At 42.4% G+C, this 14,756-nt stretch overlaps 12 non-coding genes across 12 annotated transcripts; all 12 read right to left on the bottom strand.

Annotated features, from left to right (window-relative positions):
- Window positions 1-1,644: 1,644 nt before the first annotated feature.
- On the bottom strand, window positions 1,645-1,730 carry Trnay-gua. Its single transcript is given in 2 exon segments — window positions 1,645-1,680; window positions 1,694-1,730. It is a non-coding gene; the product is annotated as a tRNA-Tyr (tRNA).
- A 589-nt stretch (window positions 1,731-2,319) lies between these two features.
- Window positions 2,320-2,405, bottom strand: Trnay-gua. The gene is given in 2 exon segments: window positions 2,320-2,355; window positions 2,369-2,405. It is a non-coding gene; the product is annotated as a tRNA-Tyr (tRNA).
- Window positions 2,406-5,461: 3,056 nt separating this feature from the next.
- On the bottom strand, window positions 5,462-5,547 carry Trnay-gua. The gene is given in 2 exon segments: window positions 5,462-5,497; window positions 5,511-5,547. It is a non-coding gene; the product is annotated as a tRNA-Tyr (tRNA).
- Window positions 5,548-6,136: 589 nt separating this feature from the next.
- Window positions 6,137-6,222, bottom strand: Trnay-gua. Its single transcript is given in 2 exon segments — window positions 6,137-6,172; window positions 6,186-6,222. It is a non-coding gene; the product is annotated as a tRNA-Tyr (tRNA).
- Window positions 6,223-6,920: 698 nt separating this feature from the next.
- Window positions 6,921-7,006, bottom strand: Trnay-gua. The gene is given in 2 exon segments: window positions 6,921-6,956; window positions 6,970-7,006. It is a non-coding gene; the product is annotated as a tRNA-Tyr (tRNA).
- A 649-nt stretch (window positions 7,007-7,655) lies between these two features.
- On the bottom strand, window positions 7,656-7,741 carry Trnay-gua. Its single transcript is given in 2 exon segments — window positions 7,656-7,691; window positions 7,705-7,741. It is a non-coding gene; the product is annotated as a tRNA-Tyr (tRNA).
- Window positions 7,742-9,105: 1,364 nt separating this feature from the next.
- Window positions 9,106-9,191, bottom strand: Trnay-gua. The gene is given in 2 exon segments: window positions 9,106-9,141; window positions 9,155-9,191. It is a non-coding gene; the product is annotated as a tRNA-Tyr (tRNA).
- A 591-nt stretch (window positions 9,192-9,782) lies between these two features.
- Trnac-gca lies at window positions 9,783-9,868 on the bottom strand. The gene is given in 2 exon segments: window positions 9,783-9,818; window positions 9,832-9,868. It is a non-coding gene; the product is annotated as a tRNA-Cys (tRNA).
- A 647-nt stretch (window positions 9,869-10,515) lies between these two features.
- Trnay-gua lies at window positions 10,516-10,601 on the bottom strand. The gene is given in 2 exon segments: window positions 10,516-10,551; window positions 10,565-10,601. It is a non-coding gene; the product is annotated as a tRNA-Tyr (tRNA).
- Window positions 10,602-12,204: 1,603 nt separating this feature from the next.
- Window positions 12,205-12,290, bottom strand: Trnay-gua. Its single transcript is given in 2 exon segments — window positions 12,205-12,240; window positions 12,254-12,290. It is a non-coding gene; the product is annotated as a tRNA-Tyr (tRNA).
- Window positions 12,291-12,607: 317 nt separating this feature from the next.
- On the bottom strand, window positions 12,608-12,693 carry Trnay-gua. The gene is given in 2 exon segments: window positions 12,608-12,643; window positions 12,657-12,693. It is a non-coding gene; the product is annotated as a tRNA-Tyr (tRNA).
- Window positions 12,694-13,390: 697 nt separating this feature from the next.
- Trnay-gua lies at window positions 13,391-13,476 on the bottom strand. Its single transcript is given in 2 exon segments — window positions 13,391-13,426; window positions 13,440-13,476. It is a non-coding gene; the product is annotated as a tRNA-Tyr (tRNA).
- Window positions 13,477-14,756: the final 1,280 nt, after the last annotated feature.

Below are 14,756 nucleotides of genomic sequence, written 5' to 3' on the forward strand. Positions count from 1 at the left end.
TACAAAACTGAGCTATCGAAGGATGGATGTACATGGAAAGGACAATCAACGTAACCTTGCCCAAAATAAACAGCAAGGCACCTAAAAACATTGTTCGAGCCGGATTCAAACCAGCGACCTAGAGATCACAGTCATAAATCTACAGTCTCCAAGGAAAGGACATTTCATGTAACCTTGCCCAAAATAAACAGCAGTGCACGTAAAACAATCCTTCGAGCCGGATTCGAACCAGCGATTTAGGGATCACAATTATAAATCTACAGTCCCCCGCTCTACCAACTGAGCTATCGCATGATGGATGTACACGGAAGGAACAATCAACGTAACCTTGCCCAAAATAAACAGCAGTGAACGTAAAAATAAATCCTTCGAGCCGGATTCGAACCAGCGACCTTGGGATCACAATTATAAATCTACAGTCCCCCGCTTTACCAACTGTGCTATCGAAGGATGGATGTACGTGGAAAGGACAATTAATGTAAACTTGCCCAAAATAAACAGTATTGCACGTAAAAAATCCTTCGAGCAGGATTCGAACCAGCGACCTAGAGATCCCAATTATAAATCTACAGTCCTCCGCTCTACCAACTGAGCTATCGAAGGATGGATGTACATTTAAAGGACAATCAACGTAATCTTACCCAAAATAAAAAAAGCAGTGCACCTAAAAAAATTTCTTCGAGCAGGATTCGAAACAACGATTTAGGGATCACAGTTATACATCTACAGTCTCCAAGAAAAGGACATTCCATGTAATCTGTCCAAAATAAACAGCAACTCACGTAAAAACATTCTTCGAGCCGGATTCGAACCAGCGACCTAGGGATCACAATTATAAATCTACAGTCCCCCGCTCTACAAAACTGAGCTATCGAAGGATAAATGTACATGGAAAGGACAATCAACGTAACCTTGCCCAAAATAAACAGCAAGGCACCTAAAAACATTGTTCGAGCCGGATTCAAACCAGCAACCTTCGGATCACAATTATATATCTACAGTCTCCAAGGAAAGGACATTCCATGTAACCTTGCCCAAAATAAACAGCAGTGCACGTAAAACAATCCTTCGAGCCTTATTCGAACCAGCGACCTAGGGATCACAGTTATAAATCTACAGTCCCCCGCTCTACCAACTGAGCTATCGAAGGATGGATGTACATTAAAAGGACAATCAGCGTAACCTTGCCCAAAATAAACAGCAGTGAACTTAAAAAAAACCTTCAAGCCGGATTCGAACCAGCGACCTAGGTATCACAATTATAAATCTACAGTCCCCCGCTCTACCAATTGAGCTATCGAAGGATGGATGTACATGGAAAGGACAATCAACGTAACCTTGCCCAAAATAAACAGCAGTGAACGTAAAAAATCCTTCGAGCCGGATTCGAACCAGCGACCTAGGGATCACAATTATAAATCTACAGTCCCCCGCTCTACAAAACTGAGCTATCGAAGGATGGATGTACATGGAAAGGACAATCAACGTAACCTTGCCCAAAATAAACAGCAAGGCACCTAAAAACATTGTTCGAGCCGGATTCAAACCAGCGACCTAGAGATCACAGTCATAAATCTACAGTCTCCAAGGAAAGGACATTTCATGTAACCTTGCCCAAAATAAACAGCAGTGCACGTAAAACAATCCTTCGAGCCGGATTCGAACCAGCGACCTAGGGATCACAATTATAAATCTACAGTCCCCCGCTCTACCAACTGAGCTATCGAAGGATGGATGAGCATTGAAAGGGCAATCAACGTAACCTTGACCAAAATAAACAGCAGTGAACGTAAAAAATTCTTCGAGCCGGATTCGAACCAGCAACCTAGGATCAGTCTCAAAGAAAATGAAATTCCATGTAACATTGCCCAACGTAAAGCGCATGTATAAAACATCCATTGAGCCGGATTCGAACCAGCGAATGAGGGAACACAATTGTAAATCCACAGCCCCCCGCTCTATCAACTGAGCTATCGAAGGATGGATGTACATTGAAAGGACAATCAACGTGACCTTGCCCAAAAAAAAAAGCAGTGCATTTAAAAAAATTCTTCGAGCCGGATTCGAACCAGCGACCAAGGGATCACAATTATAAATCTACAGTCCCCCGTTCTACCAACTGAGCTATCGAAGGATGGATGTCCATGGAAAGGACAATCAACGTAACCTTGACCAAAATAAACAGCAGTGCACATAAAAAATCCTTCAAGCCGGATTTTAACCAGCGACCTAGAGATCACAGTCATAAATCTACAGTCTCCAAGGAAAGGACATTTCATGTAACCTTGCCCAAAATAAACAGCAGTGCACGTAAAACAATCCTTCGAGCCGGATTCGAACCAGCGACCTAGGGATCACAGTTATAAATCTACAGTCCCCCGCTCTACCAACTAAGCTATCGAAGGATGGATGTATATTGAAAGGACAATCAACGTAAACTTGGCCAAAATAAAAAAGCAGTGCACCTAAAAAACAATTTCGAGCCGGATTCGAACCAGCGATTTAGGAATCACAATTATAAATCTACAGTCCCCCGCTCTACCAACTGAGCTATCGCATGATGGATGTACATGGAAGGAACAATCAACGTAACCTTGCCCAAAATAAACAGCAGTGAACATAAAAAAATCCTTCGAGCCGGATTCGAACCAGCGACCTGGGGATCACAATTATAAATCTACAGTCCCCCGCTTTACCAACTGTGCTATAGAAGGATTGATGTACGTGGAAAGGACTATTAATGTAAACTTGCCCAAAATAAACAGTATTGCACGTAAAAAAATCCTTCGAGCAGGATTCGAACCAGCGACCTAGAGATACCAATTATAAATCTACAGTCCTCCGCTCTACCAACTGAGCTATCGAAGGATGGATGTACATTAAAAGGACAATCAACGTTATCTTACCCAAAATAAAAAAAGCAGTGCACTTAAAAAAATTTCTTCGAGCAGGATTCGAACCAAGGATTTAGGGATCACAGTTATACATCTACAGTCTCCAAGAAAAGGACATTCCATGTAATCTGTCCAAAATAAACAGCAAATCACGTAAAAAAATTCTTCGAGCCGGATTCGACCCAGCATCTAGGGATCACAATTATAAATCTACAGTCCCCCGCTCTACCAACTGAGCTATCGCATGATGGAGGACAATCGACAAAACCTTGACTAAAATAAACAGCAGTGAACGTAAAAAAATGCTTCGAGCCGTATTCGAACCAGTGACCTAGGGATCACAGTTATAAATCTACAGTCTCCAAGGAAAGGACATTCCATGTAACCTTGCCCAAAATAAGCAGCAGTGCACGTAAAAGAATCCTTCGAGCCGTATTCGAACCAGCGACCTAGGGATCACAGTTATAAATCTACAGTCCCCCGCTCCACCAACTGAGCTATCGAAGGATGGATGTACATGGAAAGGACAATCAACGTAACCTTGCCCAAAATAAACAGCAGTGAACGTAAAAAAATACTTCGAGCCGGATTCGAACCAGCCACCTAGGGATAACAATTATAAATCTACAGTCCCCCGCTCTACAAAACTGAGCTATCGAAGGATGGATGTACATGGAAAGGACAATCAACGTAACCTTGCCCAAAATAAACAGCAAGGCACTTAAAAACATTATTCGAGCCGGATTCAAACCAGCAACCTTCGGATCACAAATATAAATCTACAGCCTCCCGCTCTACCAACTGGGCTATCGAAGGATGGATATACATTGAAAGGACAATCAACGTAACCTTGCCCAAAATAAATCTAAAGTCTCCAAGGAAAGGACATTCCATGTAACCTACCCTAAAATAAACAGCAGTGCACGTAACAAAATCCTTGGAGACGGATTCGAACCAGCGACCAAGGGATCACAATTATAAATCTACAGTCCCCCGTTCTACCAACTGAGCTATCGAAGGATGGATGTCCATGGAAAGGACAATCAACGTAACCTTGACCAAAATAAACAGCATTGAACATAAAAAATCCTTCAAGCCGGATTTTAACCAGCGACTTAGAGATCCCAGTCATAAATCTACAGTCTCCAAGGAAAGGACATTTCATGTAACCTTGCCCAAAATAAACAGCAGTGCACGTAAAACAATCCTTCGAGCCGGATTCGAACCAGCGACCTAGGGATCACAGTTATAAATCTACAGTCCCCCGCTCTACCAACTGAGCTATAAAAGGATGGATGTACATTAAAAGGACAATCAACGTAACCTTGCCCAAAATAAACAGCAGTGAAGGTAAAAAAATTCTTCGAGCCGGATTCGAACCAGCGACCTAGGGATCACAATTATAAATCTACAGACACCGCTCTACCAACTGAGCTATCAAAGGATGGATGTACATTAAAAGGACAATCAACGTAACCTTGCCAAAAATAAACAGCAAGGCACCTAAAAACATTGTTCGAGCCGGATTCAAACCAGCAACCTTCGGATCACAATTATATATCTACAGTCTCCAAGGAAAGGACATTCCATGTAACCTTGCCCATAATAAACAGCAGTGAACGTAAAAAAAATACTTCGAGCCGGATTCGAACCAGCGACCTAGGGATCACAATTATAAATCTACAGTCCCCCGCTCTACCAATTGAGCTATCGAGGATGGATGTACATGGAAAGGACAATCAACGTAACCTTGCCCAAAATAAACAGCAGTGAACGTAAAACATCCTTCGAGCCGGATTCGAACCAGCGACCTAGGGATCACAATTATAAATCTACAGCCCCCCGCTCTACAAAACTGAGCTATCGAAGGATGGATGTACATGGAAAGGACATTAAACGTAACCTTGCCAAAAATAAACAGCAAGGCACCTAAAAACATTTTTCGAGCCGGATTCAAACCAGCAAACTTCGGATCACAATTATAAATCTACAGCCCCCCGCTCTACCAACTGGGCTATCGAAGGATGGATATGCATTGAAAGGACAATCAACGTAACCTTGCCCAAAATAAATCTATAGTCTCCAAGGAAAGGACATTCCATGTAACCTTCCCTAAAATAAACAGCAGTGCACGTAACAAAATCCTTCGAGCCGGATTCGAACCAGCGACCAAGGGATCACAATTATAAATCTACAGTCCCCCGTTCTACCAACTGAGCTATCGAAGGATGGATGTCCATGGAAAGGACAATCAACGTAACCTTGACCAAAATAAACAGCAGTTCACATAAAAAATCCTTCAAGCCGGATTTTAAACAGCGACCTAGAGATCACAGTCATAAATCTACAGTCTCCAAGGAAAGGACATTTCATGTAACCTTGCCCAAAATAAACAGCAGTGCACGTAAAACAATCCTTCGAGCCGGATTCGAACCAGCGACCTAGGGATCACAGTTATAAATCTACAGTCCCCCGCTCTACCAAGTGAGCTATCGAAGGATGGATGTACATTGAAAGGACAATCAACGTAACCTTGCCCAAAATAAACAGCAGTGAACGTAAAAAAATCCTTCGAGCCGGATTCGAACCAGCGACCTAGGGATCACAATTATAAATCTACAGTCCCCCGCTCTACCAACTGAGCTATCGAAGGATGGATGAGCATTGAAAGGGCAATCAACGTAACCTTGACCAAAATAAACAGCAGTGAACGTAAAAAATTCTTCGAGCCGGATTCGAACCAGCAACCTAGGATCAGTCTCAAAGAAAATGAAATTCCATGTAACATTGCCCAACGTAAAGCGCATGTATAAAACATCCATTGAGCCGGATTCGAACCAGCGAATGAGGGAACACAATTGTAAATCCACAGCCCCCCGCTCTATCAACTGAGCTATCGAAGGATGGATGTACATTGAAAGGACAATCAACGTGACCTTGCCCAAAAAAAAAAGCAGTGCATTTAAAAAAATTCTTCGAGCCGGATTCGAACCAGCGACCAAGGGATCACAATTGTAAATCTACAGTCCCCCGTTCTACCAACTGAGCTATCGAAGGATGGATGTCCATGGAAAGGACAATCAACGTAACCTTGACCAAAATAAACAGCAGTGCACATAAAAAATCCTTCAAGCCGGATTTTAACCAGCGACCTAGAGATCACAGTCATAAATCTACAGTCTCCAAGGAAAGGACATTTCATGTAACCTTGCCCAAAATAAACAGCAGTGCACGTAAAACAATCCTTCGAGCCGGATTCGAACCAGCGACCTAGGGATCACAGTTATAAATCTACAGTCCCCCGCTCTACCAACTAAGCTATCGAAGGATGGATGTACATGGAAAGGACAATCAACGTAACCTTGCCCAAAATAAACAGCAGTGAACGTAAAAAAATAATTCGAGCCGGATTCGAACCAGCCACCTAGGGATAACAATTATAAATCTACAGTTCCCCGCTCTACAAAACTGAGCTATCGAAGGATGGATGTACATGGAAAGGACAATCAACGTAACCTTGCCCAAAATAAACAGCAAGGCACTTAAAAACATTATTCGAGCCGGATTCAAACCAGCAACCTTCGGATCACAAATATAAATCTACAGCCTCCCGCTCTACCAACTGGGCTAACGAAGGATGGATATACATTGAAAGGACAATCAACGTAACCTTGCCCAAAATAAATCTAAAGTCTCCAAGGAAAGGACATTCCATGTAACCTACCCTAAAACAAACAGCAGTGCACGTAACAAAATCCTTGGAGACGGATTCGAACCAGCGACCAAGGGATCACAATTATAAATCTACAGTCCCCCGTTCTACCAACTGAGCTATCGAAGGATGGATGTCCATGGAAAGGACAATCAACGTAACCTTGACCAAAATAAACAGCATTGAACATAAAAAATCCTTCAAGCCGGATTTTAACCAGCGACCTAGAGATCCCAGTCATAAATCTACAGTCTCCAAGGAAAGGACATTTCATGTAACCTTGCCCAAAATAAACAGCAGTGCACGTAAAACAATCCTTCGAGCCGGATTCGAACCAGCGACCTAGGGATCACAGTTATAAATCTACAGTCCCCCGCTCTACCAACTGAGCTATCAAAGGATGGATGTACATTAAAAGGACAATCAACGTAACCTTGCCCAAAATAAACAGCAGTGAACGTAAAAAAATTCTTCGAGCCGGATTCGAACCAGCGACCTAGGGATCACAATTATAAATCTACAGACACCGCTCTACCAACTGAGCTATCAAAGGATGGATGTACATTAAAAGGACAATCAACGTAACCTTGGCCAAAATAAACAGCAGTGAACGTAAAAAAATACTTCGAGCCAGATTCGAACCAGCGACATAGGGATCACAATTATAAATCTACAGTCCCCCGCTCTAAAAAACTGAGCTATCGAAGGTTGGATGAGCATTGAAAGGGCAATCAACGTAACCTTGACCAAAATAAACAGCAGTGAACGTAAAAAAATACTTCGAGCCAGATTCGAACCAGCGACCTAGGGATCACAATTATAAATCTACAGTCCCCCGCTCTACAAAACTGAGCTATCGAAGGATGGATGTACATGGAAAGGACAATCAACGTAACCTTGCCCAAAATAAACAGCAAGGCACCTAAAAACATTGTTCGAGCCGGATTCAAACCAGCAACCTTCGGATCACAATTATATATCTACAGTCTCCAAGGAAAGGACATTCCATGTAACCTTGCCTAAAATAAACAGCAGTGAACGTAAAAAAATCCTTCGAGCCGGATTCGAACCAGCGACCTAGGGATCACAATTATAAATCTACAGTCCCCCGCTCTACCAACTGAGCTATCGAAGGATGGATGAGCATTGAAAGGGCAATCAACGTAACCTTGAACAAAATAAACAGCAGTAAACGTAAAAAATTCTTCGAGCCGGATTCGAACCAGCAACCTAGGATCAGTCTCAAAGAAAATGAAATTCCATGTAACATTGCCCAACGTAAAGCGCATGTATAAAACATCCTTTGAGCCGGATTCGAACCAGCGAATGAGGGATCACAATTGTAAATCTACAGCCCCCCGCTCTACCAACGGAGCTATCGAAGGATGGATGTACATTGAAAGGACAATGAACGTGACCTTGCCCAAAATAAAAAAAGCAGTGCATTTAAAAAAAGTCTTCGATCCGTATTCGAACCAGCGACCAAGGGATCACAATTATAAATCTACAGTCCCCCGCTCTACCAATTGAGCTATCGAAGGATGGATGTACATGGAAAGGACAATCAACGTAACCTTGACCAAAATAAACAGCAGTGAACGTAAAACATCCTTCGAGCCGGATTCGAACCAGCGACCTAGGGATCACAATTATAAATCTACAGCCCCCCGCTCTACAAAACTGAGCTATCGAAGGATGGATGTACATGGAAAGGACATTAAACGTAACCTTGCCCAAAATAAAAAAGCAGTGCACCTAAAAAAAAATTTCGAGCCCGATTCGAACCAGCGATTTAGGGATCACCATTATAAATCTACAGTCCCCCGCTCTACCAACTGAGCTATCGCATGATGGATGTACATGGAAGGAACAATCAACGTAACCTTGCCCAAAATAAACAGCAGTGAACATAACAAAATCCTTCGAGCCGGATTCGAACCAGCGACCTGGGGATCACAATTATAAATCTACAGTCCCCCGCTTTACCAACTGTGCTATAGAAGGATTGATGTACGTGGAAAGGACAATTAATGTAAACTTGCCCAAAATAAACAGTATTGCACGTAAAAAAATCCTTCGAGCAGGATTCGAACCAGCGACCTAGAGATCCCAATTATAAATCTACAGTCCTCCGCTCTACCAACTGAGCTATCGAAGGATGGATGTACATTAAAAGGACAATCAACGTAATCTTACCCAAAATAAAAAAAGCAGTGCACCTAAAAAAATTTCTTCGAGCAGGATTCGAACCAACGATTTAGGGATCACAGTTATACATCTACAGTCTCCAAGAAAAGGACATTCCATGTAATCTGTCCAAAATAAACAGCAAATCACGTAAAAAAATTCTTCGAGCCGGATTCGACCCAGCATCTAGGGATCACAGTTATAAATCTACAGTCCCCCGCTCTACCAACTGCGCTATCGAAGGATGGATGTACATTGAAAGGACAATCAACGTAACCTTGCCCAAAATAAACATCAGTGAACGTAAAAAAATCCTTCGAGCCGGATTCGAACCAGCGACCTAGGGATCACAATTATAAATCTACAGTCCCCCGCTCTACCAACTGAGCTATCGAAGGATGGATGAGCATTGAAAGGGCAATCAACGTAACCTTGACCAAAATAAACAGCAGTAAACGTAAAAAATTCTTCGAGCCGGATTCGAACCAGAAACCTAGGATCAGTCTCAAAGAAAATGAAATTCCATGTAACATTGCCCAACGTAAAGCGCATGTATAAAACATCCTTTGAGCCGGATTCGAACCAGCGAATGAGGGATCACAATTGTAAATCTACAGCCCCCCGCTCTACCAACGGAGCTATCGAAGGATGGATGTACATTGAAAGGACAATGAACGTGACCTTGCCCAAAATAAAAAAAGCAGTGCATTTAAAAAAAGTCTTCGAGCCGTATTCGAACCAGCGGCCAAGGGATCACAATTATAAATCTACAGTCCCCCGTTCTACCAACTGAGCTATCGAAGGATGGATGTCCATGGAAAGGACAATCAACGTAACCTTGACCAAAATAAACAGCAGTGCACATAAAAAATCCTTCAAGCCGGATTTTAACCAGCGACCTAGAGATCACAGTCATAAATCTACAGTCTCCAAGGAAAGGACATTTCATGTAACCTTGCCCATAATAAACAGCAGTGCACGTAAAAAAATACTTCGAGCCGGATTTGAACCAGCGACCTAGGGATCACAATTATAAATCTGCAGTCCCCCGTTCTACCAACTGAGCTATCGAAGGATGGATGTCCATGGAAAGGACAATCAACGTAACCTTGACCAAAATAAACAGCAGTGCACATAAAAAATCCTTCAAGCCGGATTTTAACCAGCGACCTAGAGATCACAGTCATAAATCTACAGTCTCCAAGGAAAGGACATTTCATGTAACTTTGCCCATAATAAACAGCAGTGCACGTAAAAAATACTTCGAGCCGGATTCGAACCAGCGACCTAGGGATCACAATTATAAATCTACAGTCCCCCGCTCTACCAATTGAGCTATCGAAGGATGGATGTATATTGAAAGGACAATCAACGTAAACTTGGCCAAAATAAAAAAGCAGTGCACCTAAAAAAAAATTTCAAGCCGGATTCGAACCAGCGATTTAGGGATCTCAATTATAAATCTACAGTCCACCGCTCTACCAACTGAGCTATCGCATGATGGTTGTACATGGAAGGAACAATCAACGTAACCTTGCCCAAAATAAACAGCAGTGAACATAAAACAATCCTTCGAGCCGGATTAGAACCAGCGACCTGGGGATCACAGTTATAAATCTACAGTCCCCCGCTCTACCAACTGAGCTATCGAAGGATGGATGTACATTGAAAGGACAATCAACGTAACCTTGCCCAAAATAAACAGCAGTGAACGTAAAAAAATCCTTCGAGCCGGATTCGAACCAGCGACCTAGGGATCACAATTATAAATCTACAGTCCCCCGCTCTACCAACTGAGCTATCGAAGGATGGATGAGCATTGAAAGGGCAATCAACGTAACCTTGACCAAAATAGACAGCAGTGAACGTAAAAAATTCTTCGAGCCGGATTCGAACCAGCAACCTAGGATCAGTCTACAAGAAAATGAAATTCCATGTAACATTGCCCAACGTAAAGCGCATGTATAAAACATCCTTTGAGCCGGATTCGAACCAGCGAATGAGGGATCACAATTGTAAATCTACAGCCCCCCGCTCTACCAACTGAGCTATCGAAGGATGGATGTACATTGAAAGGACAATCAACGTGACCTTGCCTAAAATAAAAAAGCAGTGCATTTAAAAAAAGTCTTCGAGCCGGATTCGAACCAGCGACCAAGGGATCACAATTATAAATCTACATTCCCCCGTTCTACCAACTGAGCTATCGAAGGATGGATGTCCATGGAAAGGACAATCAACGTAACCTTGACCAAAATAAACAGCAGTGCACATAAAAAATCCTTCAAGCCGGATTTTAACCAGCGACCTAGAGATCACAGTCATAAATCTACAGTCTCCAAGGAAAGGACATTTCATGTAACCTTGCCCATAATAAACAGCAGTGCACGTAAAAAAATACTTCGAGCCGGATTCGAACCAGCGACCTAGGGATCACAATTATAAATCTACAGTCCCCCGCTCTACCAATTGAGCTATCGAAGGATGGATGTATATTGAAAGGACAATCAACGTAAACTTGGCCAAAATAAAAAAGAAGTGCACCTAAAAAAAAATTTCGAGCCGGATTCGAACCAGCAATTTAGGGATCACAATTATAAATCTACAGTCCCCCGCTCTACCAACTGAGCTATCGCATGATGGATGTACATGGAAGGAACAATCAACGTAACCTTGCCCAAAATAAACAGCAGTGAACATAAAAATAAATCCTTCGAGCCGGATTCGAACCAGCGACCTAGAGATCCCAATTATAAATCTACAGTCCTCCGCTCTACCAACTGAAATATCGAAGGATGGATGTACATTAAAAGGACAATCAACGTAATCTTACACAAAATAAAAAAAGGAGTGCACCTAAAAAAATTTCTTCGAGCAGGATTCGAAACAACGATTTAGGGATCACAGTTATACAACTACAGTCTCCAAGAAAAGGACATTCCATGTAATCTGTCCAAAATAAACAGCATCTCACGTAAAAAAAATTCTTCGAGCCGGATTCGAACCAGCGACCTAGGGATCACTATTATAAATCTACAGTCCCCCGCTCTACAAAACTGAGCTATCGAAGGATGGATGTACATGGAAAGTACAATCAACGTAACCTTGCCCAAAATAAACAGCAAGGCACCTAAAAACATTGTTCGAGCCGGATTCAAACCAGCAACCTTCGGATCACAATTATATATCTACAGTCTCCAAGGAAAGGACATTCCATGTAACCTTGCCCAAAATAAACAGCAGTGCACGTAAAACAATCCTTCGAGCCGGATTCGAACCAGCGACCTAGGGATCACAAATATAAATCTACAGTCCCCCGCTCTACCAAGTGAGCTATCGAAGGATGGATGTACACTGAAAGGACAATCAACGTAACCTTGCCCAAAAAAAACAGCAGTGAACTTAAAAAAATCCTTCAAGCCGGATTCGAACCAGCGACCTAGGGATCACAATTATAAATCTACAGTCCCCCGCTCTACCAACTGAGCTATCGAAGGATAGATGAGCATTGAAAGGGCAATCAACGTAACCTTGACCAAAATAAACAGCATTGAACGTAAAAAATTATTCGAGCCGGATTCGAACCAGCAACCTAGGATCAGTCTCCAAGAAAATGAAATTCCATGTAACATTGCCCAACGTAAAGCGCATGTATAAAACATCCTTTGAGCCGGATTCGAACCAGCGAATGAGGGATCACAATTGTAAATCTACAGCCCCCCGCTCTACCAACTGAGCTATCGAAGGATGGATGTACATTGAAATGACAATCAACGTGACCTTGCCCAAAATAAACAGAAGTGAACGTAAAAAATCCTTCAAGCCGGATTCGAACCAGCGACCTAGGGATCACAATTATAAATCTACAGTCCCCCGCTCTACCAATTGAGCTATCGAAGGATGGATGTACATGGAAAGGACAATCAACGTAACCTTGCCCAAAATAAACAGAAGTGAACGTAAAAAATCCTTCAAGCCGGATTCGAACCAGCGACCTAGGGATCACAATTATAAATCTACAGCCCCCCGCTCTACAAAACTGAGCTATCGAAGGATGGATGTACATGGAAAGGACAATCAACGTAACCTTGCCCAAAATAAACAGCAAGGCACCTAAAAACATTTTTCGAGCCGGATTCAAACCAGCAACCTTCGGATCACAATTATAAATCTACAGCCCCCCGCTCTACCAACTGAGCTATCGAAGGATGGATATACATTGAAAGGACAATCAACGTAACCTTGCCCAAAATAAATCTAAAATCTCCAAGGAAAGGACATTCCATGTAACCTTCCCTAAAATAAACAGCAGTGCACGTAACAAAATCCTTGGAGACGGATTCGAACCAGCGACCAAGGGATCACAATTATAAATCTACAGTCCCCCGTTCTACCAACTGAGCTATCGAAGGATGGATGTCCATGGAAAGGACAATCAACGTAACCTTGACCAAAATAAACAGCACTGCACATAAAAAATCCTTCAAGCCGGATTTTAACCAGCGACCTAGAGATCACAGTCATAAATCTACAGTCTCCAAGGAAAGGACATTTCATATAACCTTGCCCAAAACAAACAGCAGTGCACGTAAAACAATCCTTCGAGCCGGATTCGAACCAGCGACCTAGGGATCACAGTTATAAATCTACAGTCCCCCGCTCTACCAACTGAGCTATCGAAGGATGGATGTACATTGAAAGGACAATCAACGTAACCTTGCCCAAAATAAACAGCAGTGAACGTAAAAAAATCCTTCGAGCCGGATTCGAACCAGCGACCTAGGGATCACAATTATAAATCTAAAGACCCCCGCTCTACCAACTGAGCTATCGAAGGATGGATGAGCATTGAAAGGGCAATCAACGTAACCTTGACCAAAATAAACAGCAGTGAACGTAAAAAATTCTTCGAGCCGGATTCGAACCAGCAACCTAGGATCAGTCTCCAAGAAAATGAAATTCCATGTAACATTGCCCAACGTAAAGCGCATGTATAAAACATCCATTGAGCCGGATTCGAACCAGCAAATGAGGGATCACAATTGTAAATCTACAGCCCCCCGCTCTATCAACTGAGCTATCGAAGGATGGATGTACATTGAAAGGACAATCAACGTGACCTTGCCAAAAAAAAAGCAGTGCATTTAAAAAAATTCTTCGAGCCGGATTCGAACCAGCGACCAAGGGATCACAATTATAAATCTACAGTCCCTCGATCTACCAACTGAGCTATCGAAGGATGGATGTCCATGGAAAGGACAATCAACGTAACCTTGACCAAAATAAACAGCAGTGCACATAAAAAATCCTTTAAGCCTGATTTTAACCAGCGACCTAGAGATCACAGTCATAAATCTACAGTCTCCAAGAAAAGGACATTTCATGTAACCTTGCCCAAAATAAACAGCAGTGCACGTAAAACAATCCTTCGAGCCGGATTCGAACCAGCGACCTAGGGATCACAGTTATAAATCTACAGTACCCCGCTCTACCAACTAAGCTATCGAAGGATGGATGTATATTGAAAGGACAATCAACGTAAACTTGGCCAAAATAAAAAAGCAGTGCACCTAAAAAAAAATTTCGAGCCGGATCCAAACCAGCGACCTAGGGATCACAATTATAAATCTACAGTCCCCCGCTCTACCAACTGAACTATCGCATAATGGATGTACATGGAAGGAACAATCAACGTAACCTTGCCCAAAATAAACATCAATTAACATAAAAAAATCCTTCGAGCCGGATTCGAACCAGCGACCTGGGGATCATAATTATAAATCTACAGTCCCCCGCTTTACCAACTGTGCTATCGAAAGATTGATGTACGTGGAAAGGACAATTAATGTAAACTTGCCCAAAATAAACAGTATTGCACGTAAAAAAATCCTTCGAGCAGGATTCGAACCAGCGACCTAGAGATCCCAATTATAAATCTACAGTCCTCCGCTCTACCAACTGAG

Source organism: Nematostella vectensis, chromosome 3 (assembly GCF_932526225.1).
Source record: "Nematostella vectensis chromosome 3, jaNemVect1.1, whole genome shotgun sequence".
Classification (NCBI taxonomy): domain Eukaryota; kingdom Metazoa; phylum Cnidaria; class Anthozoa; order Actiniaria; family Edwardsiidae; genus Nematostella; species Nematostella vectensis.